This window comes from Numida meleagris, chromosome 8 (genome assembly GCF_002078875.1).
Source record: "Numida meleagris isolate 19003 breed g44 Domestic line chromosome 8, NumMel1.0, whole genome shotgun sequence".
Lineage (NCBI taxonomy): Eukaryota > Metazoa > Chordata > Aves > Galliformes > Numididae > Numida > Numida meleagris.
Window position 1 is genome coordinate 13,620,070 of NC_034416.1, and position 25,440 is coordinate 13,645,509.

At 47.3% G+C, this 25,440-nt stretch overlaps 1 protein-coding gene across 1 annotated transcript in view; it reads right to left on the reverse strand.

The window, feature by feature from the left end:
* PAK3 (p21 (RAC1) activated kinase 3) overlaps window positions 1-18,758 on the reverse strand; it is a 110,244-nt gene extending 91,486 nt beyond the window's left edge. The window contains exon 1 of the mRNA XM_021406417.1: window positions 18,735-18,758. The gene's annotated coding sequence lies outside the window, so the exon portion shown is untranslated. The remainder of the gene's footprint in view (window positions 1-18,734) is intronic.

The following is a 25,440-nucleotide window of genomic DNA, read 5'->3' on the forward strand; positions in this document are numbered from 1 at the left end:
AACAAAATAAGACCTTGGAGGAGGAGTGCTTTTGAACTGCAGAACAGTGGCTGCCTCAGCACAGGATCGAGGAACAAAAGTCTGTTGGGAAGCTGAACACTGAGATCATCTCTTTGTCACCCAATAATCTGGTTGCATCTTGAGCACCAGCTCAAGATGAGCTCAAGATCCTGCCTGGTTTCAACTCCCCACACCAGCAAACAAGCACTCCTGAGCAGCAGGGGCTACTTTTCTAATGGAAACTCCTCTCCCAACTCTTACACCCCTCCTCCAGGTAATGATTCAGAAAGAGTTTGAGAAATATTCCTTGTGATTACCAATCCAGTCAAATTAGATTCACGTTGTTTCTCCTTTAGTTAAACTACACCTGCAATCCTGGCTTTAGCTCTGGTTAACCACTGTTTGTAAGCCAGGTCCAGGATCCAGAAGGGAAAAAAAAAGGATCCGTGCAAAGGGAGATCCTCTCTCAGGAGCAAACACTGCAGCCAAACAGCCTCACGAGTGGCTGCCCTGCTCACCTCCTCTGCTTCAGAGATGCCAGCACTGCTAACGTTTCACTACTGCTTCATATCCTGCTGGGTGGTTTGCCTCAGACTCCTCTGGCAGACAGCTCCTATAGCCCAGCCTACTGATTTGTGTGCTGTAAGGTCCTTCAGCTGTTAACCACGGGCCGTTTCTCAGTTTAAATTTCCCCTTAGAGAAGGGAAGGTCTGATCAGATTTCCTAATGAGACTATTCAGACCACATCCTCCATTCCCGTGCAGGCTTTAGAAGCAGGTAATAATAATACAGAAAATGAGCAAACTTGTTAGTTCGCTCCACTTTTCTGAGACACTGCATGCCAATCGCTCCTTTCTCCTCATTTGGGTCTCCCTAATGCCATTCCTACAAATGAAGGGTGAAGCAGTCAGGTTGAATGCCCTTCCCAACATACTGCTGAAATGAGCAAAAAAACAGTGTGGGTGGACTTGCGGGGAGATCAATGCCTTGCTTCCAACAAGTCCATTAATTTATCATTGCTCATTTCAAAAATAAGCTTTATTGCAGCTCAGTACCTTTTGTTTCACTGGAAATGCAGGGCTTACCTCGCCTCTCCTATTCAATGAGAGGAGAGAGAACAAATCTACCAAAGTGATGTGACAGCTCTGAGCGTTGCTAATCATACTGCAGCTTCGTGATTCTATCACCTAAGCAGTAACTGATAAAGGACACCGAGAGGCAATATGCCCTGGGGAGATTGGGAGCACCAGGTAAGTTCCTACATGCTCTGAAGTGCCCAGGGATTACCAGCTAGGCCAGAGGACCACGTCACCTTGATGGGAAACACTCAGAGCCACAGGGCCAAAAGGCAACAGAGTTCTGCTATGTAAGCCACTCAGCAGATGCCTGCCTGATTATGATCCACCAGTCACAGGGAAGGTTCCCCTGCTCCTGGAGCACACATCCGTGTGGGATCACTGCTGGGATCGCATGGGCTCGAGCCTCTGCTTCCCCTGCAGCACAGACACAAGCAGCACAGCAGCCGTACTTCATAGCTTCTTCTCTGTGCACTAGATGAGAGATGGGCCCAAGGAAAAGTCTAAAAATTAAAGGCCACATTTTCCACACCAGAATCCTCCCTTGGTTTTCAACACTTCCGAGGATCAGCTCAACATGTCCAGCACCAGTCTGGCACAAACCCTGCCCACCACAAGCCAGAGCCGTCCCCTGTGTCCTCCTGTCCAACACAGAGAGCAACCAGGCCCAGCCCCAGCCCCAGCCCCAAGCCTCCATGTAGCGAGCGGTTCCCAGCTGTCCTCCTCCACCTCCTCCTCCCCTTGGAGGCTGGCAGAAGCAGGAAATCTTCCCTGATCTTAACAAGCCCCCTGTCACGAACCCATCTTCCAAGGGCCAGGGGGAACACTATAATTAAAGGAGCAAATCTGCCCTGGTTTTGAATACGCGAGGCTCGGTGACACAGCCCAGCTTCCCAGCCAGCTGGCTCATTGTGGGGCCAGCAGCTGCCCGATTTGTCAGGCTTCGCTGCCTGCTCAGCCCAGCGCCCTGCTGCACACACAGGCCCCCACCAACACATGGAGAATCTGACTTCCCCTCCATCAAGCAGCCACATAAGCCATCCTTTAAATGGGGTCAGTGCTAATTAACCCACTTTAAGCCCCATTATACAGAAAAAAAGAATACTTTTCTCTGTGTACACAGCTTCATCTGCCTGTTTACCACCATGCTGTACAAACCCTAGCTCTCCTATTTGCAGGGAAGGGGATTTTGTGAACCCTCCACACTTGGGAACATCCCCAGGAGACAGAGAGAGGCTTCATACAACAGGAGAACACGTAGGTGGAAATAGCAGCTTATGCCACTGAAAAGCAAAAGAATTGTGGAGAGAAAGGAGCTCATTGAGAGCACTCTGTTAGGGAGGTTTGGCTCTGCACTGTTCACATAGGGACTTTTGGTTTTGGTGTATAAATATATTTATTGGAAAAATGAGTGGGTAGAATACATCTCCTGCAACCACATTAAGGGCTCTCCTTCCTCCACTGCTATTCACATACTCCGCTTTCTCCCATCTTCACTCAAAAGCCGTCATCTTCTCTCCTCATCAAAAGATCTGCACAGCCCACAGAACCTGCTGGAAAGCACATTTGTTTTGTACCATCTTTTAAGCATAAAAGGTATTTCAATGTAAAGACTGAGCACGTGATTTATTAATTGGTTGCCAATAGCTCAAACAGATCCACATGCTTCACACCAAACTTACCTGAAAAAAAAAAAAGAAAAAAAAAAGAAAAAAAACAACCAACTATACTGAGACCCAAAATTTTATGTCAGACAATATCTGGCATTTTATTTGTGTTATAAACTTTCAGGCTCTTTTAAAGCTACAAAACATTTAAAGCTTTGACTGCTTCTATTAATTCTAGTAATTTGCTGGCCTTGAACCTGAGCTCTCACCGAAGCCTGCCTTCAATGCAAAAAGACCAAAATGTGCATTGACTGAGAAACTGTTATCCTCAGACTAGAGTCCAGCAGAGACACAGCACGGCAGCCCTGACCTTGAGATAGCTGAACGCGCTCACCTCCGCTGGGCAGCGTGCACAGGTTCAGTTAGTGACCTGGGGTACCAGCTGGGATAACGCTAAGCCCCAGCACCTGAAAAACCAGAGTCAGGCCTCAGAACAAACACACATGAAGAAAGAGCAGTTACAGGGCTGGGGAGAGGGAAAGGTTCCTCCTCTGACATGCTGCTGGCTCAGGTTTCTACTTGTTTTTTCATGGACAGGAAACACAGGAAATGATTTTCTTAAGGGATGCTGAGAGTCTAACCTGAATTCAAGAGCTGAGGCTTTAAGATAAACCTCAAAACACAAACATTAACAATAAAATAACACTGCAAGATGGGCTTTGTCTCCATGAGGACTTTCCACTGGTATCCCCATGGCCCTTTTTTCAAATAAGAACAAAATTCCCAATTCACTCGGACCAAGATACTCGGAGTAACGTCCCTCCTGGCTTCCCTCTGCTATTATGTGGTCTCTCTCTACTGCCCCCTCCCTTCAACCTCATTTGTTCTTCAGATTTAAATCTCAGCTTGGTGGATTTCCCAACTAGTTCATAATATTTCTTACATTAATATTTGACATTCTAAGACCTTATGAAGAAGCCCCTGCTGTTAGTTTTTGCCACTGCTTAATGTAGCCCATGCCTGCCATGGCACACTGCGGGCATGGCAAAGCTCTAGGCATGCAGTGGTGCCTACGTGTCTTCTCTCCACCCCCCAGCTCTGTGTGTCTGGCTGCTGGACCCCAGGCATGATTTTAATGGGTGATTTTGTAAAGGTGTGACAGCTGGAGTAAAGTACTTAGCACTTGCAAAAATCAAGTCTCGTCTCCAAAGCCAACCTGAGCATTCAAAAACCATTAGTCCGATCCTAAAAAAATAATGAGACTGGCTTAGAAAACAAGATGCTTTTAGAAACAACATGCTTTATTTGCCTTATGGTGCTTCTGCATTTTGCTGCTATGTGTTCAAGTCTTCCTTTTTCCCCTTCACAGAAAGGACAACTAGAAATGTTCTTTAAATGAAAACAAAGAATCCTGCCCTAAATCATCGGAGTCCGGAGGCTGGGGTTTCAGGACAAATATCACCAGATTCGTGATAATTCGCAGAAGTGAGTAAGGGTGCACATCCCCATCAGAAGCAGGCTTTGTCGTACAAGCTTCTTGCAGGTAAAAGAGGTATGAATATGTTTTCAGTCCTCGTGGATGCTACTGGATGGATTTAATCTGTTAGTCAGGTCTCTCCCAATTACCCCAACATGGACACCTACATTCAGACTTATATGAAACATAATTCAGAGGGAAACTCTGAAGGTGTGCACACTCTTGCACTCATTTCACGCAGCCTGCAATACTGCAGGAGACTTCGTCCCTGCTGGCTGCATGAGAGAGACCTCAAGGCTCTACCAACCCTGCCAGTGTCTCCCCCACATTCAGCACAGGGTAAGCAAGCAGCCTCAGGTCTGGCTCTTCAGGAGGCCTCACCCGAAGCTCTGGGGAAGGCTCAAGGCAAGACTTAGCTTTGAATCTTACTCTTAGGAGAGTGGCAGATGGAGGAGAGCAGAACACTAAATATATATCTCACATTACGCCGAAACCAACCTAACCCTCCAGCATTCCCAAACACTACAGGGCAAACCAGCAGCAATATGTTTCTGAGCCCTAAGCTGGTAAAAGCCAACCAGACATCTGGCAGGCTGATATGTGGCACAACAGAGATGGGCTTCTCAGTCCCCCCTCTGAATTAAAACATGCAAATACTACTATACAGAGAGGGAGGGGTTTTGCTTATATCAATATATTTGCTACACTCTTTGAGTTCTACTGTTGAACTCTTCCCTGGGAGAAGGGGGATGGCAAGATGACATGCTTACTAGTGGGAGTAATCAAGTAAAAGCTTGGCATGAGATCAGAGCCCATCCTCTCATGACCTCAGACTGGTAGGAAGGTGACACATCCATCTCCTCCCTCACTGACTGAAAAGTAACACCCCATCTCCCATTTAAGGAAGAAAGCCATGTACCTACAGTCTTGTTGGCATCAGCACCTGTAAGGTACACTACTCAGCAGCAGCCTGAGCAAACAAAAAGCTCTGGTGCTGCCATCACCCTGGGACACAAGGTTTCAGACTCTTGACTCATCAGCCCGAAAGCTTTCAAGAGCCAGCATAAGTTTTCTCAAGATATTCTTCCAAGGTATAAGCCTACCTCTGCTGCCAAGGTGTTTTCTTAGAAGCAGAGCAGAAACGCACCATCATCATAACGACGCAGGGGACCAGAGGTCAGGGAGCAGGACTTGGTAGCTGTTCACTGATGCTTCACACCTTGCACTGTAACCAGGATCAGTTTTGGCTGGAGATGGTGCAGCTAAGGGCCAATCATGTTCCTCCAGAAGATCACAGGAGTTAACTTTCCTACCAATTCCACCTGTGCTGTGTAACATCAGGACACTCAGCTATCATTGCCATCAGAGATGGAGTTGTAAAGGGTACAGAGTGGGATGTACAGGCACTGAGAAGGAAAAATGATCGCAGGAGCAAAGATCATCAAAAGCTGTCCTGCTTAAGATAACTGGAGAGGCCTATCTTTGTACAGCATATTTTTGGAAGAAATATGCATACTCACTGCCTTTCATTTCTCCCTGCAAACTCCCCATGCCGCTCTAATAAGAGTTTCTGGTAAAGCAAACTAAACAGACATAAATTTTCAAAGGCGGCATCAATGCCCTAAAGTAAATAATCCTTTAAACCCCTATGCACTGCAGCACTTGCTGAGCCTGAGGCGGGGGGAAAACAAGTCAAACTGCAGCTGTGAAATATGAAATAAGACAGGAATGAGAAAACATTCCTTTCTCCTGAGGAAGCGTATGTAGAGTTGCAAGCATTTTGATCTACCAGTTCAAATTAGGCCTTGCAAATGATTTGTCTCATGTACACGCAGAAGCCAAGATGCAGCCCTTGCTGGTGCATGTAGTGGGGTCTGTAAGCAGAAGTGGCCCAGCTGGGCTGTAGCAACACCACCATGTGCAGGGGAAGGAGTGGAGGTTTGCTTTCCAAAGCGCTCATTTAACACATCTCAGCACCTTAAAATGCCTGCCCAGGAACCAAGAACCTGGCTGAGATCAGATCAAGTTGGAGGCACAGCATCTGAACCAGCAGCAGCAGCCAGTGTCTCTAGGTGCCATCCCTGTCCTCTGGCCTCCTCAGAACCGTAGCAGAAGACATCCAGTAGCTGCTGACAGGAACAAAGGAAATATGCTGTGGCGCTGAAACTACTGTGGCTTGAAGGAAACTGCATTAGGCATTCCAAAAGCAAGTAATTACATGACACTTAACTAAAGCTGTCACTCTACAGAGCTTTGCACAGGAAAACCAAGACTTATCCATGGCAGTCCTGCCATCTCTGGATACCCTTCTCTTCACAATTTCTTTCTAGCTTCTTTAGATACAGACAAACTTCCTCTTGCCAGTGTCTGTGTGTGTGCGTGTGACTTTCTCAAAGACAGAGCCTGCCAGGCTGTGATGGAAGGCTCACGAGGCTGCCTAGCACCCTGCCATCTCTCCAAGAGCTTCAGCATCTTTCTCGGAAACAAATTCCCAAAGCACCTCAACAGGTTGCAGCAGGTATCCCTACGCCTCACGTGAGCACCAGCATGCTAAGAGCACTATTTTTCCTAACCAGTCAGCAATGGAAAACATGCAGCAAATGACTCTAGTGTCACCAACTTGGACCTTCTATCAGTACTTGGTTCCGGCTGCTCCTGACTTCCCTGATGATCCTGGTGGATCCTTTCCAACTCGGGACATTCTACAATGCCATGACTCTAAGCTCTGGTAAGACAACAGTCTTACTTCACGGCAATTTTTAAGCTTTCAGTATTTCAGTGCCCTCTACAATGAGATGAAACCTACTCCAGCCTTTTAATGCAGCAGAATCACTCAAAAGCATCATTCACATTTAAATGGGAGCCTTTCCAATCAGGACACGCAAACCCAGTGATTATTGTAGTGAGCTGAAATGTGACAGGTTCAAGTATCAGCTCTGATGTGAGATGAAAGCGCCCTGACAGATGAGAGACCTTGAACCTGTAATACCTGGTTCAGCACTTGCATTAGGTCTGCATATGCATCTATAGTGTCACTTTCACAAGTAGGTGCACCTACACACTGAACAACTTCAATGCGCCCATCGACCGAAGTACCGCCAGCAGGCTGCACCTCCAGTCAGGCAGTGCCCTACTTCAGCAGAAGCCGAGCCTCCTCCATCTCTGAGAAATCCACGGGCAATCAGCCATCTGTAAGCTTCTCTTACATATTCAGACCTCAGCACAAGTTCAACACCTCAGCTTAGAAGAGTGAAAGACAACATTCCCACCTGCTTCCCCTCTGCCATTTTGCAGAAGGTCACACCTTCCCCTTGCTCACCTCTGCCTTACACCAGCACTCCATTTACAGAGGGCTTCTGGAACAAGGACTCTTCTTTCTGCGCCAAATGCAGGAGTGGCAGAGAAGCAATCCCAGAGAGTGAGGGTGAGGGATCCAAGGGTGAATATTACCTACAATGATTTCTAAAACTGTCCTTCATATCACACTGTTCAGCTCAGAGCTCCGGATAACAAATATTTTCTCCGCTATGCGTGTCTCAGGGACTTCCTTCTGCTTCTTACAACAAGGACGCCAAAGCAAAACCAGCTCTTTTTTAAATTAAAAAAAAATGCAGATACACCCAGAACTTCAAGGAGTGCATACACATTTTTCATTCTGCTAAAAAAAAAAAAAAAAGACATCTGTAATATTAAATTCACTTCTGTTGGATTTTACTTGTCCTTGGCACAAGTGGCACATATACTGAGCCCTGAGAGCCTCTCTCCTCTGTCTTCATCGCAGTGAAAGAGTCCGACTCCATACCTGCAGCACCCCAAAGAACACGCAGGACTGAGGAACACCTGCGTTAGCTCTGCTGTTCTCTCAAACACTGGAGACAGGGATGGGAAAGAACAGCATTGTACAACAATCTCCACACACAGTGTAATTAACTCCCATTTTCCCTGGCCCTGGAGTGCTTGTCTCCTTCACCCATAACTGAAAGCAAAAACAGAAAGCTCTGGGGGCAAGGGAGGGGATAAAAGCAGCTATGAAAGCTGCTCTCCCTGTTGGCTGTGTTCTGCTTGTTTAGGTAACTGGAGATGGTTGGCTTGCTGTTGATGTTTTTTTCATCACAGAGGTCACTGGAAATAAATTCTGCACGCACATCATGCTGAAACGGGGAGATCAGGACCCTCAGACTCGCAAACCCCAAACTATGCTCTCCCTGGACCACCAATAGCCCTGTGCAATCCGTTCCTTTCCCACTCAGCCACAAAGCACTCCCCCCCCAGGACACCACAAACCTGCCTCCAGCAGGGTCTGCAGCCCATCGCATTGCTTTTCCACTGCCTCCTGTTCACGCTTCTATCGTGGGGCCAGACTTGACAAGCCACGGTGCCTTCAGGCCTGGGGACCCCAACACAGTACGCCATGCCCTGCCTGCCCAACGCAGAAACACGCGGGTCCCTGCAGGGAGCTGGGTGCCAGCTCAGGACCTGCCCCGTGTAGCCATGAGGATGGGAAAGGACTCTGCTCCATGGGCTCAGCCTCTTTTGAGGCCACAGAGCGAAGGCAGCAGCTCGGAGGGATCCGGCTTGCTGGCTGCCATCAGAACATCCTGCCCCGTTCCTCACGGGAACTTAGAAGGAGCAGTTTAAGTACTCAGGTGCCTGAACAAAAGGAATTGCTTTCTAATTGGAGCCACTGACACCAAAAGAACTATGCAGCTAATAAGCACAAACAGAATCATCATAAGAGGAGACTTTATTAAGATACAACTGAGACTGCAGACATTTGTTCTGCCAATAAGCTCGGTATGCTTTAAACCTTGACTGGTTTAATTAGACTAGTTAGGGATATTTGATACCCCATCACTTTGGCATTTCTAAAAATAACCACATCATATGTCCTATTTATTAACTTTGATTTATACCAAGACATGCCTCTACTTCTCTAGGGGACATTTACGAAAGTTAAAATGCAGAGCCAGCCAATAAATCCATCCTGCACGTAAGGAAATGACTTTCCTTGGAAGCAAAACCCACCTCCCTGAGAAGCCAGAGAGGCCTTTGTTGGCTTTGCTGGAGCTAACCGCAGCCTGAAAGATGGCATCTTTGTCTAAGGGCTTGGAAAAATGGGTAGCTATCACGTTAGAGTGTATTATTAAAAGTGACAATTATCTCTGTATGCTTACAATTGGAACTTCTGATTTCATAGACTCTAACAAATGCACCGCTGCTGTTCTGGATGGCCTAGCATTAATAAAGCAAACCAATTTTGAATGCCCAAGGCTGGGACGTCAGGGACAGCAGATGGTGCCCAGGATACCCATTCTCACATTAGCATAAGAATAGCATGGAGTGGGTCACAGACTGCCTTTAAGCAAGCTTTCAGTTGTCCACACAACCTCTGCCTCCTACCAAATGAGACAACAGCATTGTTTTGGTTTTCTAGCTTAGGTAATCAGTGCCTCATTACGTAAAATGTATTTCAGAGGCAAGCCAAGCAGGAAGGAAATCCACCTTCTTTGTAACAAGTGCACTCCCTATGCACCTCATTCAAACTTCAGACACACAACAAAAGGAAATGAGCAGTACCCAATTCCGATCCACAAAAACTTATCTGGACAAATGGCTTAGAGCTCTCCAAATTAGAGGGGTTTTTCCTTAAATTGCCTTTTATTTTGTGCGCCATCAGTCGCAGCTGTAATTGCTTGTAAGCACAAATGGGAGCATTTAGAGATTCAGCTTACTCACTGAGAACCAGAATACACTCCAAATACAAAATTGGAAGCTGTGCCTCGGATTCCTTAAAATTGAATGAAATCCATGTGATTACCTGGATTCAAAAATATAATTGTCCAAATCACAAAAAAAGGCAAAGCTTCACCCCACTGCTAACTGCAGCCTCAGCGTTAAGTAAAAGCAGCAAGGCCAGGTCGCCGCAGGCAGAAGCTCAGATCAGCAGTTGGGGTATCCTATGCAGTCAGGAGATATTTTGCCCTTCTAATAAGCATAGTTAAGTTTCACTTTAAATACTGCGCTCCACCAAACGCGTGCTTGCTATCTTACTATTAATAACAGACAGAGCTTTGTGTGTTTATATGTCTTCCAAGCCGAGTTAATACAGGTTTCTGAATTAATTAATTAATAATTAATTTCTGAAAATACAATTTTGCAGTTCACAGTGGGCGCCCCTTGGACAGGACTGCTAAGTCAGTTTGATTTCCTAGTTGTTTATTAACCATCAAGAGACTGTTTCAGCCCCACTCATCAGCCACATCATAACTGGAAAATCCTACGTGACAAGTCAGTCTATCAAAAAAAGGGAAGTGCATTAACTGAGAGCTTGCCTGCACCTCACAAGTGGAGTGCTCTGCATGAAAGGCACAGAGGGGCACAGCTCACTTCCTCTTTCCCCATCCAAGAAACAGGAAGAAGAAAAGGGGAAGGGTGTAAGTTCCACTCTCCAACAAAAGAGGTTAAGAAGAAGAAGAAAAAGAAGAAGAGAAGGCAAAGAAGAGCCAAAGCAATCCATGTGGAAATCTTGTGCCCACACAGCTCTTCCTTACCATCACAAAATTGCAATCATGGCTTCACTTCCTTGAGTCGCTCTTGAGATCTCCACAATGGGAAATTTGGGAAGTGAAGACTGGTGTTAAAAATCAGCAGGATTGCAAATAGATGGTTAACCTCATTCCAAGGAAAAACTGCAAACACCTAGGGATCACTGTGCCATGGACTCGCCAGAACGGGTGCCAGCAGGCTGTCTGAGCCCTTCACTCCCCAAGCTGCTTCCTGCAACAAGCCTGCCCCTGACACAGAGCTAGCAAAAGCAAGTCACTCCACACCACAGGCACACCCCAGATTCCAGACATGGGTGATGGCGAGGCAGCTGAGAATTACACATTTACACACAACACAAACTGGCAGCAGGAACAGATAAAAATCCTTTGTTGATGCTGCTGTTTCTCGTGTAACACAGTTTTCATTCCCTAAAGCCAAGGCACTAACTGCCAACTGAAAATAAGTCATCTCATCATTTTACTCAAAAAAATACCAAGAGTTCTTGAGCATGACTGGAAAATTCAAGAAGTCGTATCTGGACAGTGAAAACATAACTATTTCTGTATCTTGCCCAGCATAATTCTTTTTAAATGAACTCCTTGAAAATTACGAGTTCTCTGGAAACATTTTACAACCGGGGAAAACTTCTGCATAAACTGGAGGATGCTTCAAGTCACTGGGTCACTGGGCTCTGCTGAATTATGGGTGACCTTCCTTGGATGAGGAGTTTGGAGGAAGGCTGAGGGCTTCATGGTTGACAGATGAAATACAAGAAAACACCACGGGCAGGGACTGAAATCTGGTTCCCTATGTAATCTCAAGCAAAGCTGCACCGGGCTTACTTTTCAGAACTGCTGAGCTTCAAGAATTTCAAATTTCATTCTATTTCCTTCCAGTCAGGTACTTTCAGGGATGGAAGTTCTAAACACAATAACAAATGATAGTTCACAACCGTGCCAGTGGAACATAGCCTACTGAAAAGAGCACAATACTCAGCACTGTTTAAAGGAGAGGAAACATGTATCTAGCAGCATGTCTTGACACTACCTTTGGGGAAAGAACCTTCCACCCTTGCAGTTGACTCCTTGTGAGTGGTTCCAGAAGGCGAGCAGATGCGGAGAGGTAGTAACACTCATTGGAGGGAAAGTGTCAACCTCTGCTGTCAGTGCTAAGACTTCTCACACTCATTGCGGAGAGAGAATGAGGGAAAGGAAGAAGACAAACACAAACATTCCAATAAAACACTGTATTTGAAGATATTATCCTGCATTTGTGCTAGATGTTTGTTGCCACAGAGCAGGGATGATGTCCCTCAAAGCATTATTTTTAAATTACCTCTAAAGTTTAATTTATTCTTCTCAGATTCCACTAAGTGGCCAAGCTGGGGTGGTCTACAGGAAAAAAAAAACAGAACTGTGGCTGAAGCACTGCAGGCAAATGTTGAACGTTCTGTAAAAACATAAACAATTTCTTGCCTGCAAATCTCCACTCTCCCTCAGATGTCTCATCTTTCACCCCTCAGTTCCCAAGATACTAGAATTTCCTCAGTTCTGTGGTTACCTAGAGTCTTCTCATGGAAACAAGCACCAAACGCACTATGAAGAAAACAAACAACAGGCAAAAATCCCCTAAAAACAGCCCTTCAGCTTATTCCTCCCTTATTTTTCCTGTACAGGCTCAGAGCCAAAGATACTCCAATCACAGCTGAGATCGGTGGTAAACCTTGTTAGCTGTTAACCCAGGAAAAATCTTAAACAAGTTTTAATAAAAATTAAATATAAATATTAAAGAAGGGAAAAAAAAAAAAAAACAAGTGACCTTCTTATCTCCTCTCTTCATTAATTAATAATATAAACAATAAGCTGAAAAGAAAAACGGACAGCTTCTCTGACCCAAAGGGAAAACCCAAGGATACGGGCAGAAGGCTTCCATCCCGTTTGTCACACGGTTGCCATGATTTGTGGGTGGTATGGCAGAAATGAAACCCCACACTGCGACAAAACCTCAAGTCATCTCTCACAGGCACGTGCTCTCCCAGCGCACGCTGTGGTGGACAACCAGCTGGGCAGGGGCCTGCCCAAAGTGCCTTGCAGAATATGAAAGAGGACGATGTTCCCCTTCAGGCCCTGCAGTTATTAAGGGGTTCCAGTGAAATGGTAGTTAAAGATCTGTCAGGCCAAAATATGCTGCACTTATGGAGCTTTTATGTTATTTGCCTCCGGATGTCTCTGCACAGAGTCAGACATTTAGCATCATTTTTATGAAGATCTCAAAGAGATAAATAAAAATAAGTTTCTATCTGGAAAAGGCCAAGAGCAAAGAGGTTAATTGAACAATCTGGCCTCCCACAGCAAGGCAATGGGAGAGCTGCGGACAGAATCCAAATCAGCTGATTACTGTCCTGTGATCCTCCAGCACTCACAGTGCTCCCTTGGAGAAGCGTTCCTTGTCCATGCGATGCCATGGCGGGGCCGTGCGGTTCTGTGAGCCCGTCCTGCAGAGCTCGAGGGACAGAGGGGTTGCTTCAGTCCCAGCCTTCTGAGGCTGCTGTCTCACCGCCTGCTTTGCTTTAGGCTCTTCCTGGCTTTTAATTTAATCTGAAAGATTGGATTCATTATTTCTTAGCAATAAACTGTTTTTCTTAAAAGGACTGACCAAAGTTTGATGAGGCCCTTGTGCAATGGAAAGACTGATGAGATATATTAAAGGGTAGGTGTGGAGCAAAAGTGAACATGAAGGCAAAAACTCCCACTGAGTTCAATGGATTACTGTTGTTTTTATGCATATTTTTCCCCATTGCTCTATCTCGTATTTCAGTGTATTTGTATAACTACATTTGGCAGAGGGAGATGGTAACCCCTCCCATGCTTCGCTTAGCTTCTCTTTGTTTGCCAGTATCACTGTGAAACATTTCTCTGGCTGCTGCAGTGTGCCCTCACGTCAGTGCTTCAACACACTGCAAAACCAGAGCTCCCACAAATAAATGGGCAGACTGAAGTAAATCAGACGTATTTTCTGCCTCCATAACTAAAACCCAGAACTCATCAACCAGGCAGTCATCCTGAAGCTGGACCAAGAACCCAACAAGATTAAAGGATCAGAAGTACATACAAAGATTGCCCACCAAGGCATCCTGGCAAGCTGTCACCAGCTCAGCCCATGCCATCCTTCCCGCACCGCGCCGCTCAGCAAAGTCAACCAGCAGAAGGGCTGCTGTGCCCCAGCCCAGCTCTGCCCACGTCGTGCACGCACCCACAGACGGTATGGAAGGGATGGTTCTGATGGCAAGAACTAGAAGAAGGGCAAGGAAGAGAGGTGGTCCTGCAAGCAGCAACTGCCACGCATGGGAGAAATGAAAGTTCTCAGCAATATTTAGCAGATAGTGCAGACCTGAGTCCCTCACTTCAGCACCTCTGTCCTAAGCAATACTTGCTTTCTTACTCCTAAAAATCTTCAGCAGTGGAGACGCTGCAGCCTCCCCGGGCAGCCTGTCCCAGAATTTAATATCACTTCTTTCTAATGATAAACTTAAGCAAAACAAAGTGCATGCTGATCTCTGAAGGCAAAAAGGAGCTGTGGTGTGAGGAATGGACCTCACAAGGACCTGTGGTATGGTTTCTATGCTGTCCCCTGGGCCACCTAGGACCAGTGATACCAGGCTAGGACAGCAGAGGAGGTGACCTTCAGACCTTCTCTAATATGGCAGTTCTTAGGCTTCCACTAAAATAAAACAGTTCGCACCAACTGCCAGCCAGCAGGTCAGTTTTTCCAGCTGATCCTCTGTCTTATTATGTAAGATACACTGTCTGATTATTGCCCTCTGCTAACCTCTACATAAATTAGCCATTAAGGACTAGAATAGAAATTATTACTGAAAATTCAATCACTGTTAACTGATTTATAATACATCATCGCATATAGGTCAAAGTGTGTTAACCTGCTTAAGCCTATCGAAAAAGATTTCATTAACACACTACACAACCTAACAACACCTCTCCTGCAGAAACATGTCCCTCCAGCACTGTTTGATACCCGTGGTCACAAGCCAGCCTGCAAGAACTGCTGCCAGCTGCCAGCAGCAAGGGTTCAATGTTTGAGAACTTCAGCAGTGCTGACACTGCAGTCTGACTGCTTGGGGCACTTTTGGACAGCATAGTATTAGGAGAGGAAATGTCTTTGTCTTATGCCATATGAATATTAAGGGATGGATCCACTCCAAAAACATATGAATCCCTTAAAGGACAACATGCCAACAAATGGATTTCAAGCAGGATGTCCCCAGAAAAACACCTAAGTGAAAGGAGCCACATTAATACCTACGTGAAAGGAGGCACATTAATTCTGCACTTATTCCAGTCCTGTAGCACCATCCCCAGTCTGTCACATAATGCTGGAACTGAAGGCATGGCTTAGCAGACTCTGATACGTCACACAGGATCCTCACAGAGCTACAGCTGTGCTCATCTTCACATCAGAGCAAACCCCATTTGGACCTCAGAGTACTTCATACACTCTCACACTGCTAACACCGGCTCCAAAATCGAGCCTGCAACCAGTAGCAGCTATAAAAACACCTCTTTCACATCTCTCCCAGTCTCGCTCTCTATATATCTTTACCCAGCAAGATGGTATTGGAAAAAAATGAGCCAGATCCTTGGGAGAGGTGCATAATGGAAGATAATAGCCAAGACATGAGATGAAACACAGGAAATTCTGATTAGATATTGGCTTTTTCATGACGACGGTCAAACAGTGAAATGGGATCAAAGAGGCTGTGGGATTTCCTTTTTTTTTTTTTTTTTTTTTAAGTATTCTTAATTAACTGATAATGTCCTGAGTAACCAGCTATAAATTAGCCCAGTCTTGCGCAGGAGGCTGTGCTAGGTGACTTCCAGAGGCCCTTCCATCCTACATGACTCTATGATTTGTCCTGGCTGTACCTGGGGACACACCACAGGACCCCAGTAAATGTTAGGACATATTTATAATACTCAAGCGGACCCTCTGCACTGATGAAGAATGGAAGCAGACCGCTGGTGCTCAGCCAGGACAAATAATAGCTCTCCCCACGGAACACCTCCAGCGGTCAGCACCCACACTGGGGAGCTTTACACTCAGAACCCTTCTCTCTGCACCCTGCCAAAACTTCATCCCCTGTGGTCTCAGCACCTTGAGGGAGGTACTCCACACACCCTGCTGGGGGTTCCTTAATCCCATTCGCAGTGAAAGCTTCTGAAACACGGTGCGCTGGAAGAAACTTTACTGCGGAGATCAACTGGAAGAAAAAATCCCACAGGTTCTCAAAATTAAGTTCATTCTACCTGAAGGGCAAAGGCTTCAACTACGAGGACAACTTTTAGAGCCTAATCTCAGAGAGCACTGTGAGAGACTGAGTACTTGCATTAACTGGAATAGCTACGATCTGATGATTTAAAGTGATATCTACTGATGCCCAGAGGTATTTTCAGGTCCAAGCTTTCTTTGCCAAGCGTATGTTTCATGCAGTTGTTTTTCCAAGCAGTGACAATCTGTTTGGAAGTATCAGGGAACATGAAATCTAGAGGTATATCGGTGTGTGAGTGTCTGCTCCAAAACCTCGGTGAAAATAACCCTCAGGAACAGCAATCAGACAGCGATGCAGTTTGGAACCAGCTGAGATGCGAATAAAAACTCACGTCAGCTGAGGATTTTGGACTTAATGCCATTCTGCCGATGCAGATATATATTCAGATTTCCTTGGCCTCAGTAGACTAAACCCGGTTTAAAAGAAAAATCTATATAATACCATTTGAACAATGTTGCTGCTGGTGGGGGCTTGGGGGAGCTGGAACAGGGCTGCTATCCTCACTTTCAGAGCGCTGAATGAAAGCACTAGAATTTACATGACCATGTTAGGAGGACTCAGGAGTCACACTTCCCACTGGAGCCAGGATGACTGCTGCCCGTGGCACAGGGACGGGCCTACCCATGCCACACTGCTTCAGCGTTGTGCTGTTACCTACCCGGCCACATTTCACAACGAATAACACACAACTCCTATCTGCAGAGAGGAATGTTTATGTGGTACACAGGCCAGGCTCCCAGCTGAGTGTAACTAGCTACAGCGATGATTGCCTTTGCAAGACTCAGTTTACACAAGAGGTGCATACAGCTGTCAGACTTCACCGTGCTGTTAGCCACGTTACAGCAGTGGCTCTAACCACCTCACCAGCTTCGAGCAGGCTTTCCCCTCCAGCCAACCAAGAAGCACCTGCTGTGTCCTGTCTCCACCACAGGCTGCAGTCACAGTGCGAGCAGGAGGGCTCTCAGAAGTTACTCAAAGGGAAGCAGAACAAAAGAAAACTATTTCCCTTTCTCTGCATACTCACAGGTAAAAGGGTAACTGTGCTCTATGGCCCATTCTCTGAAGTCTCATAACCAGCCACCCCACCTGAGCCACGTGTCCGCCAGGTCGTGCTGGGGAACCAAAGGCAAGTCACTGCACTGATTCACATGCTCCACAACAGGAACTTTTAAATCGTGTTCAGCACACCTTTAGACTTTATGGAAGGAAATGAGCAAGACAGCAGTCTTAGTTATACAGCACTGTTTGCTTTACCTCACTGCTTCTTATTCCTCCTGTCTTGTTTCCAAAAGCAAGCACACTGTGTCGTACTTTCATTTCTGTAGACGATGCAGACTCAACAATTTGCGCTTTCTCTTCCCTCTTGTGACTGGTTTCTGTGAAAGGGCAGCAGGGTAGTGCTCCAGCACCGCACGTGTGGCTGGGCAAAAAGGGGCAATTGGAAAAGAATGGGAAGTGCGGCCAAATGGCAGTGACAGGCCAGGGTCTTCTCCACAAACTTGTAGTAAACTCAAGCACATCCCTTCTCTTACACATTGCTAGACATCCATGTAATATTAAACGGAGCAAGCTTCTGGAGAGACCTCCAAAATAAAAGGCTCAGTGAGCAGTACACAGGCTTGAGGCACTCTGGCATTGAAGGTGCTCAGCTCTCCTAGATATCAAATCATATGAGGAAAACAAGGGCAAATATGAACAGAATCAGCACGCTTATGACACAATGATACAATATATATGGGCACAATAGTGCAGCTACTTCTTAAAAAGAGGCAGGGGGGAAGGGAAGCTGGGATGCGCTCCAGCAGCCAACAAGTCATCCTTGACAGAGCCCCCAACACTAGTGACCTCGTGCAACAAAGATTCTACCTGATGTCAGCACTGTCTCGGCTGGACAGCACGCACAGTCTGACAAAGCCCCTGTGCTGCACTGGAGGGACAGCGACAAGGGCAAAGGGCAGCTCTGCACCCGACCCCAGCTGGGGGCTAATGTAACTTTTGGGTTTGCTTCAGCAGAAATCCGTAGAGCCCACCTCCGTTTCTAGTGTTCTGTTCACCAGCCTCTCAATCTGCACAGTGGGTTTGGCGGTGCTCCCTTCAGCTGGGGCCCAGCTCCCAGACCCAGAGCAGCACGGCAGGGCAGGCAGACGGCTTGGGCAGCAGGAGGAGCTCCGGGCCGTCACCGGCCCCAGTCACAGCCCGCTGCGGCGGCCGCTTCCTGCGCGGCTGGGAGCAGCCGATCCGTGCCGGTGAGCCTTCAGCCCAGTGACGAGCCGGCAGCCTGCCGTGCGAAAAGCACCTCCAGATACCGAGGGGCGTCACTCGAGGCTGACCCGGGGCTGTCCCTGGCCAGCCCGCAGCCCGCTGCTCGGGGCGGCTCCCCGGGCCCGCGGCAGCGCACCGCCCCACGGCCGCCAGTGCCGGGCACACAGGGCGTGCGAGCTCCCGCCGTCAGCGCTCCCGGAGCTCCGCGCCAACCCGCCCCGCGGCCCGGCACGGGACGGCCCGGGGCGGCGCGAAGGCTCCGGGCCGGGAAGTACCGGGAGAACGGGGCGCCGCCGCCCCTCCCAGCCGCAGCCCCGCGGACGGCTCCGTGGCGCGGCGGGCGGACTGCAGGCCGGGCCGCTCCCGCTGCCAGCCGGGACGGGGCCGTGCCGGGCACGCGGGGAACAAAGCAAAGGACAGACCTGCTCTCCGGCCTCTCCCGCGCCGGAGGCCGCGCCGCTCCTGCCGGCCGGCGGTGCTGCCCTCAGCGGCTCCGCATAGCTCTGCCCGCCGCCGTGCTTCGCCTCCCCCTCCTCCCTCCTCCCTCCTCCCTCCCTTTCCAGGGGGGACAAACGAGGGCCGGCGGGACCCTTCTATTCTGATTATTCTAATATATTCTGGGGGCTTGTGGTTCCTGCAAGCGGCGGAAGTGAAACCCGTGCTCGGCCCCCTCCTCCCTCCGCGCTGCGGCGGGGCCGGGGGCGGCGGGGCTGGGAGCGGCTCCCCCCCTCAGCGCGGAGCCCCGGCGGCCCGAGCCGCGCCCTGCCCGAGCCCGGCGCGGAGCCCGCGGTGGGGCCGAGGAGACGGGGAGGGAGCTTTCCTAGGGCCGCGGCGGGGGCCGTGATGGAGCAGGCCGGGCTGGAGCCGGCTCAGCGGGCACACCTGGCCGGGTGCTGCGGGCGGTGACGGCTGTCAGAGGCGGTAGGAGGCAGCCGGGCACGAGTGTCCGGCGGCTCCGCAGTGACATCCTGCGGCGCGGGGCCACCACTGCCCGCTGCGGCCCGAGCTCCGCTCCGCGGGGCTGACGTGGACGCCAGCCAGGCCGGGCCCGCACGCAGCTCGCCCGGTCGCTGCCCGGGGCACGTGGGGGCTCGGGATACCGGGGCTGGAAAAGGTTCTTCTCAGCTGTACTGCAGAAGGAACTCCCAAGAGGCCGTGCAGACGTTCATCAGACAACCGGGACGCCCTTCCCTTGGGTCCCAGGCGCCCCACAGCCACCTGCTCGCAGCAACACGGTGGAACTCATCCCTCCTAAATTTCGGCCATTCCCCTTTCTGCCACGTGGGAAAAGGGAAATTTTGGTCAGTGATGCTGACATCTGCTTGTCAGCTGGCACTCGGGTCCTGCTGTTCTGGACTCTACAGCTCCATCTCTGTGCTCGAGTTGATGTTAAACACTTCCTCCGCGTCCCACCTGTACCTGTCCCATAGCCTCAGGACATCTGAGGTGCCCTCCTGCAGGGGGGGCTGGCCATAAGGTTGCACGTCATCCTGAGGAGTGCACATCAAGGCACACTGATGCACGAATTTGTGTCTTGCAGCTTAATTACTGCAACTCCCTATGCTTTGAAATAAAGCACAGCTGCTGTAAAACACAGCAGATGTCTGCTTAGCAATGGAGATCAGCCCGGTGCTTTGCTCACACAGGTTTCTTACTCAGAACTTTGGTTTTCTGTTCTGATATTCAAAGCCTTTTGTAACCTTCCACAGCCAGCTCCTGCTGGAACACAGCAGCCAAAGGCAAAGGGCTAGGACCAGTCAGGGAGTTTAGCTTTTCCCAGGCAGCATTTTTCCACTGTTGAACTGGTTTTGCCCCACGGAGATAGAAATAAACCAGATCCCGTAGCTTTCAGAAGTAAATGCAAAATTTCTCTCCTCGGTTTCATTTCTTCACGCAGAAACATGCAGGGAATGCCTGTCCAATAACCCCAAGCCATTTAAGCCAATCAAGCTATTCCTCTTACGGGCTAGATGGAAAGCAAGAGAAGGAAACAGCTTTTTTCTATTTTAAAACACTTGGGAGGCACACAAGTCCCACAGAGATGGGAGCCATCTAAATATATATAAAGCCACAGCTAGATAAACGCATCCATCTGTTGTAATCTAGCAGTTTCAGAAAACCAATGAAAAAAATTGACAGTTTCATGAAAGCACTGAAGTGCTATTGATACTTTCAAGTGTTTAAAATTCTTCTCAAATGTGTACAACTGTAGGAAATCAACCATCTCCTATTCCTGAGATGAACGGGAAAGGAAAAGGACTGAACATGAAGCTGATGCAAACAAATCCACAACGTAATTAATGTGAATTGCCATTAACAGTCTAACACAGACTCCCCAAAATACATGCACACGATACATCAGCACACATGTGTACCACCACCCCTCTTCAGACCCAGGGATCCCAAAGCATCTCGTAGATGGTGCTTAAGCGAAGCCATGCAACACCTCCACGCCACTTCTCCACAGGGGAGACAGAGCACAGGGGATTGCTATCGACTAGCAGGGAGTATAAAACAGCCGGAAAGGTGTAGGTGTCCAATCTGCACATATGCCTTGCTCTCACTACTAGACAGCACTTCCAGGATGAGTCTGCTTGCAGTTAGAGAAAGCTGTTCTTTTACAGACTGCACTGAGCAATCCACTGACAGCCTTGCAGGCAGAGGAGCGCAAGAAATAGTGTTTTGCTTCAACCCAACAAGCAATACCTTTTCTCAGCTCTGTGCCTGAAGAGCCATGTGGGAGCTATGGAGCACTGCTCATTAATACACCACAAATTCACACCAACTTTTGTTTGTTTCAGACGTTCGTGCGTCAGTAGAGGCAGGGGACAGGTATGGAGAACAGCCAAAGTTCCCACACATCAGGGAATTCAGCAAACATACAGCAGGAAAATCCATGCAGGAGAGTCTCCCTGAGCACCCAGTGTACCTGCCACCAGCTCACAGGCACGCTGCTGTGTTCTGAGAGCTGCCAGCAACGTAAGCTGAGCCAATAAGTGGGAAAGCAAATAAGCATTAGCCATTGAGCTGTACGAGACTGGTGGAGAATCCCTGGAAATGCTTCCCATGGAATCTGCGAGCAGGATCTGCTTCTAGGGGCCTTACTGCCTTCCCTTTATCACAGCTCATCTCAGTGCGATTCATGTCCAGTCCACCTATGATCTTCCTCTGGGTAAATCTCTGTGCCGCAATGTAACCGGAGGGTAAGAGCCTGAGGAACTGGCAGCAAAGGAGACTGGACAGGCTAAGTCCTGAAACATTCCCCAGCGAAAATACAGATACCCACAGGCCTCAGGGAGCTACCAAACAACTCCAGCAACACCGTTAACTAAAAAAGGCATCCTCTGTACTACTCTGCGTGCTCAGTTTATCTTCCTTGGGGAGAAGTACCCAATAGCCAGTCCCCTCGTCACACAAAGTCCTCACTACATATTAACACACATACTGAATGCAAGGCTCCCTGGTGGCTGTGGGCATCATGTATTGCCATGGGCAATTTAACGCTAGTCAGAATTGGCCGTGGCAGGTCACTTCTGGAGGTCATGTCTTGGTTACTATTTCAAGTACTCCTCTGTTTTCCTTTTATTTCATTTTCTTCTGGACTTTGGTAACTGATGTCTCACTTCCATTACCAGTATTTTAATAGCAATATGCTGTCAGTGTGTATAAAAATTATGTATTTCCCCCCATAAATGTTACAATATGAAAAAACAGTCTTCTGTTAATAAAACAGAGACAAATTCCCTGAGGAGGGGAATGCTCTTAAAAACCACAAACTTGAAGTAAAAACCACTCTGCTGCACTTGAAGCAATTACAAGAGAAAAATGAAGAAGACTGTTTCTCCTCAAAACTTGGCCATTTTTATATCACGCTACTGATATTCTTAATGAAAAATGGTGCTTTTATTCATTGCCACTTCTTTTGCTTTGGCCAGTGCTGTAGCCAAACATCTGCTTGTTAAGTTAGCAGAGTAAGCTGATGGTGAGTATGTACAAGTTTCCAAAGATCCCCACAGCCATTTCCAAAGGAAGTCCTGCTCTAAAGCTTTGTAAGGATGCACTTATGACTGGGGAAGACTGTGACAAAGCATCCATGTGAATGTTCAAACAGGTTCAACTCTTCCCCTAAAAAGCTTCAATGGATGGTTCGAGATGAGTTGGCAGCTGAAGGCAGCTGAGTGCAAGATTTACACTGAGTACAGAAAAAGCCACCGTGCCTGGAGAAAGCTGTGAGCACAGGAAATGAGGCTGAAAGCAGCAGCGAGGTGCAGACAGTGCACTGCTAAAAGGTTCTGTTTCTTTTCCTTTTCTCTTTAGAGAGAGGAAAATCAATCATGATTATTTTAGTTACACCTTCTGAGACTGCTCCTGCTAACATTACGTGCATACATTCTCTACAGCAGAAAAAATCTTAGGAGGCAACCCAGCTATACCAAATACATCCCAGTACGCCGAATCCTGTATATCCAGGATTAAGACAAATCCCCAAAAAGCTTGCTGTCCAAGCAGATAGAATCCAGGCACCCTGTCTCCCAGGCCCTATGCTCACACTGGCTCCACATGCTGTGCCGCCGTAACTCAGAACGGAGACTCGGGGACCTCCTGGGAGCAGGTACAAACAGGGACTGGCTGAGCTCTTGCAGCATTCCCACCGAACACCCTTCCCTTCCTGTTGATGATGATGAGCTGTCATACACCAGAGCCGAAACAAAATACAACCACTGACAGAAAACACTGTATGGCAGAAATACAATTTTGAGATCTACAAGAAGTTACACGAATAGGCATGTAAATAGGCTTAGCATCCTCTAACACGAAGCAATTGGATCCATTAGGGTGAGGAGCAGAAAGCAACATTGCTAGCAACAAAGACATCCATCACAATGTACACAGTAAGACGAATAAATAATTGCGGAACTGCTCTAAAGCAATACTTCCTTATGACCACTAAGGGACAGTGTTTCCTACTTTTAAACTAATGAGAACAGCTTATCTGCAAGTTCAATTTTAATTAGTAATGGCTAATGCCTCCTTTCAGTGCCTGAAGAGTTTCATTTTCTATGTTATGTTTGTTTAATAAGTTGCTTTTTCAGGACAGTGAATAAATAACAGGCCCATTTATCATGCTTTCACTACCACCAGCAGGCTACACTAATAAATGAAACAAGTGTGTTAGTCAAAGTAATTCCTCCTATGAGGAGGAATTATAAGCCTAAGAGAAAGGCTAGTCTAAGATAACGGGTTTACATTCTGCTTTTAATCAAAAGGCATCAATGGCTTTGCAAAACATGTCACTTTGTTTCGTTTTGTTTTTTAAATTTCATGATTCGTGTCTGTGAAAATCTCAAACTGTCCTCATCTGTATCAGTAATTCAAATAGCAGTAACCCTGCACACCGATGCTCTTTGATAGGTACTGGTTCTGCTTCCATTTATAGCAGAGACATTTCTGTTATTGACTTTACTCAGAGTGAAGATTGTCTGCTATTTTCAGAGACAAAATTTCACTACTGGTTCCATTCCTTCAGCCATATCTTGTGTTCTGGAAAACAATTTGTGCAACTTGATAGACTCCACCAGGTAACTTCTGGATTTGCGTTTCTGAAAAATACTGTGAAAGTCCTGCCCCCACCAGAAGGAAATACATTTACTGTCAGGCTGTGGCTATCTTGGAGGAAGTGAAGGTTTTATAGGAGGATACAGCAGAGGTGCCTGGTTTCCCCTCCTTTCACACTCACACAACTGAGAAATATCCATGAAGTAGTGGTTAGTGGCAACATATGACTGTATCCAGCCCAGTGCTGTACAATTTCAAGACCATTTTCTGACGTCTTGTCTGGAGTCTCACTCAAAGACAATCAAATATGATGACTACAAGATCAGCAGCTGTACAATCATGCTGATACTGTATCTGCACAGCCAAAATTCAGCCTCCTTGGGGTCTCTTCTGTGAGAGAAAGCATGACACCTCACACCCAATTAATACAGAGCATCCTAAAAAAAAAAAACAAAACCCTACAACACATCATAAGTCCCATGAAGAGAAGGATGTCCAGATTCAGTACTCCAGTGTACAATATATCTAATCTTATCTGCACAGATAATCCAGTGCAATTAGCCCCTAGTGGTGCTAGCAAGAAACAATGATAAAGCCAAGCAACAGATTTTTTTACTACCCACCATCTAACCCTGCTCTGTAATTAACTGCAGAGCCCCTCAGCTTTCTGTCTGATTAGTTCTTTCAGCTAATGAGAGGCTCCAGATTCAGGCAACATGAAGTCTGAATTACCTGCCACTCAAGGAGCAGCCTTTGTGGCCGCATGCAGCAAAGCACAGGTGCAGAGCTGCGCTGGAGAAAGGACACAAAGAGGAAAAGGGGGCCCACGTACAGACCATGCTCAGCTCCTCTGGCTTCACTCACACACACTGAGCGTTTTGGATGGTTACGCACATAGGAGCAAAACCCAGCAGTCCCTGTATGGCCATTACCCAAGATATAAAACGTTTGACTTTTTAATTAAGATCTACAATATCGATGTCACAAAATGAGTCTGAAATTACAAGAGCGGGATCTGATCTGACTGTAAAAAGCTCAGCTATTCAATTGAAGGCCAATGCTCGGTCATAACCAGAGAAAAGTTAAGGTCAGGAGTCCAAGTTCAGGAGTGGAGAAAATAAGGAGCTGAAGGAAACATTATATCCTCCAATAATCCTTGCAGGAGATATGATTTCAGCATGAAAGGATGCAGCCCGGCTTTAAAGTTTCCAAGCAGAAATCATTCTACTATAACTCCACTCTGAGATAAAAGCAGACATGTGATCTAGTAATACTGGCCTCTTTGACTGGTGTTTTTATTGGTGCTGCCCTCCATATTAAAGAAAACAAACACTCCACTTTTAATATTGAAGATAATTCCAACAGGTCTACTTTAGGGAACCTTTCTGTGCTGATCCATTCCTTGTAACGCAGTTACCCTTGCGTAGCTTTGGAAGGTGGCCTGTAAAAGGAAAGCAAACAGTGGATTGGTTCTTTTTAAGTCTTTTCCTCAGTTTGGAGGAAGTATTGTTTGTTGGTTGTTTTGGTTTGGGTTTTTTTTTTTGGTTTGTTTTAATATCGCCTCCTTCTCCT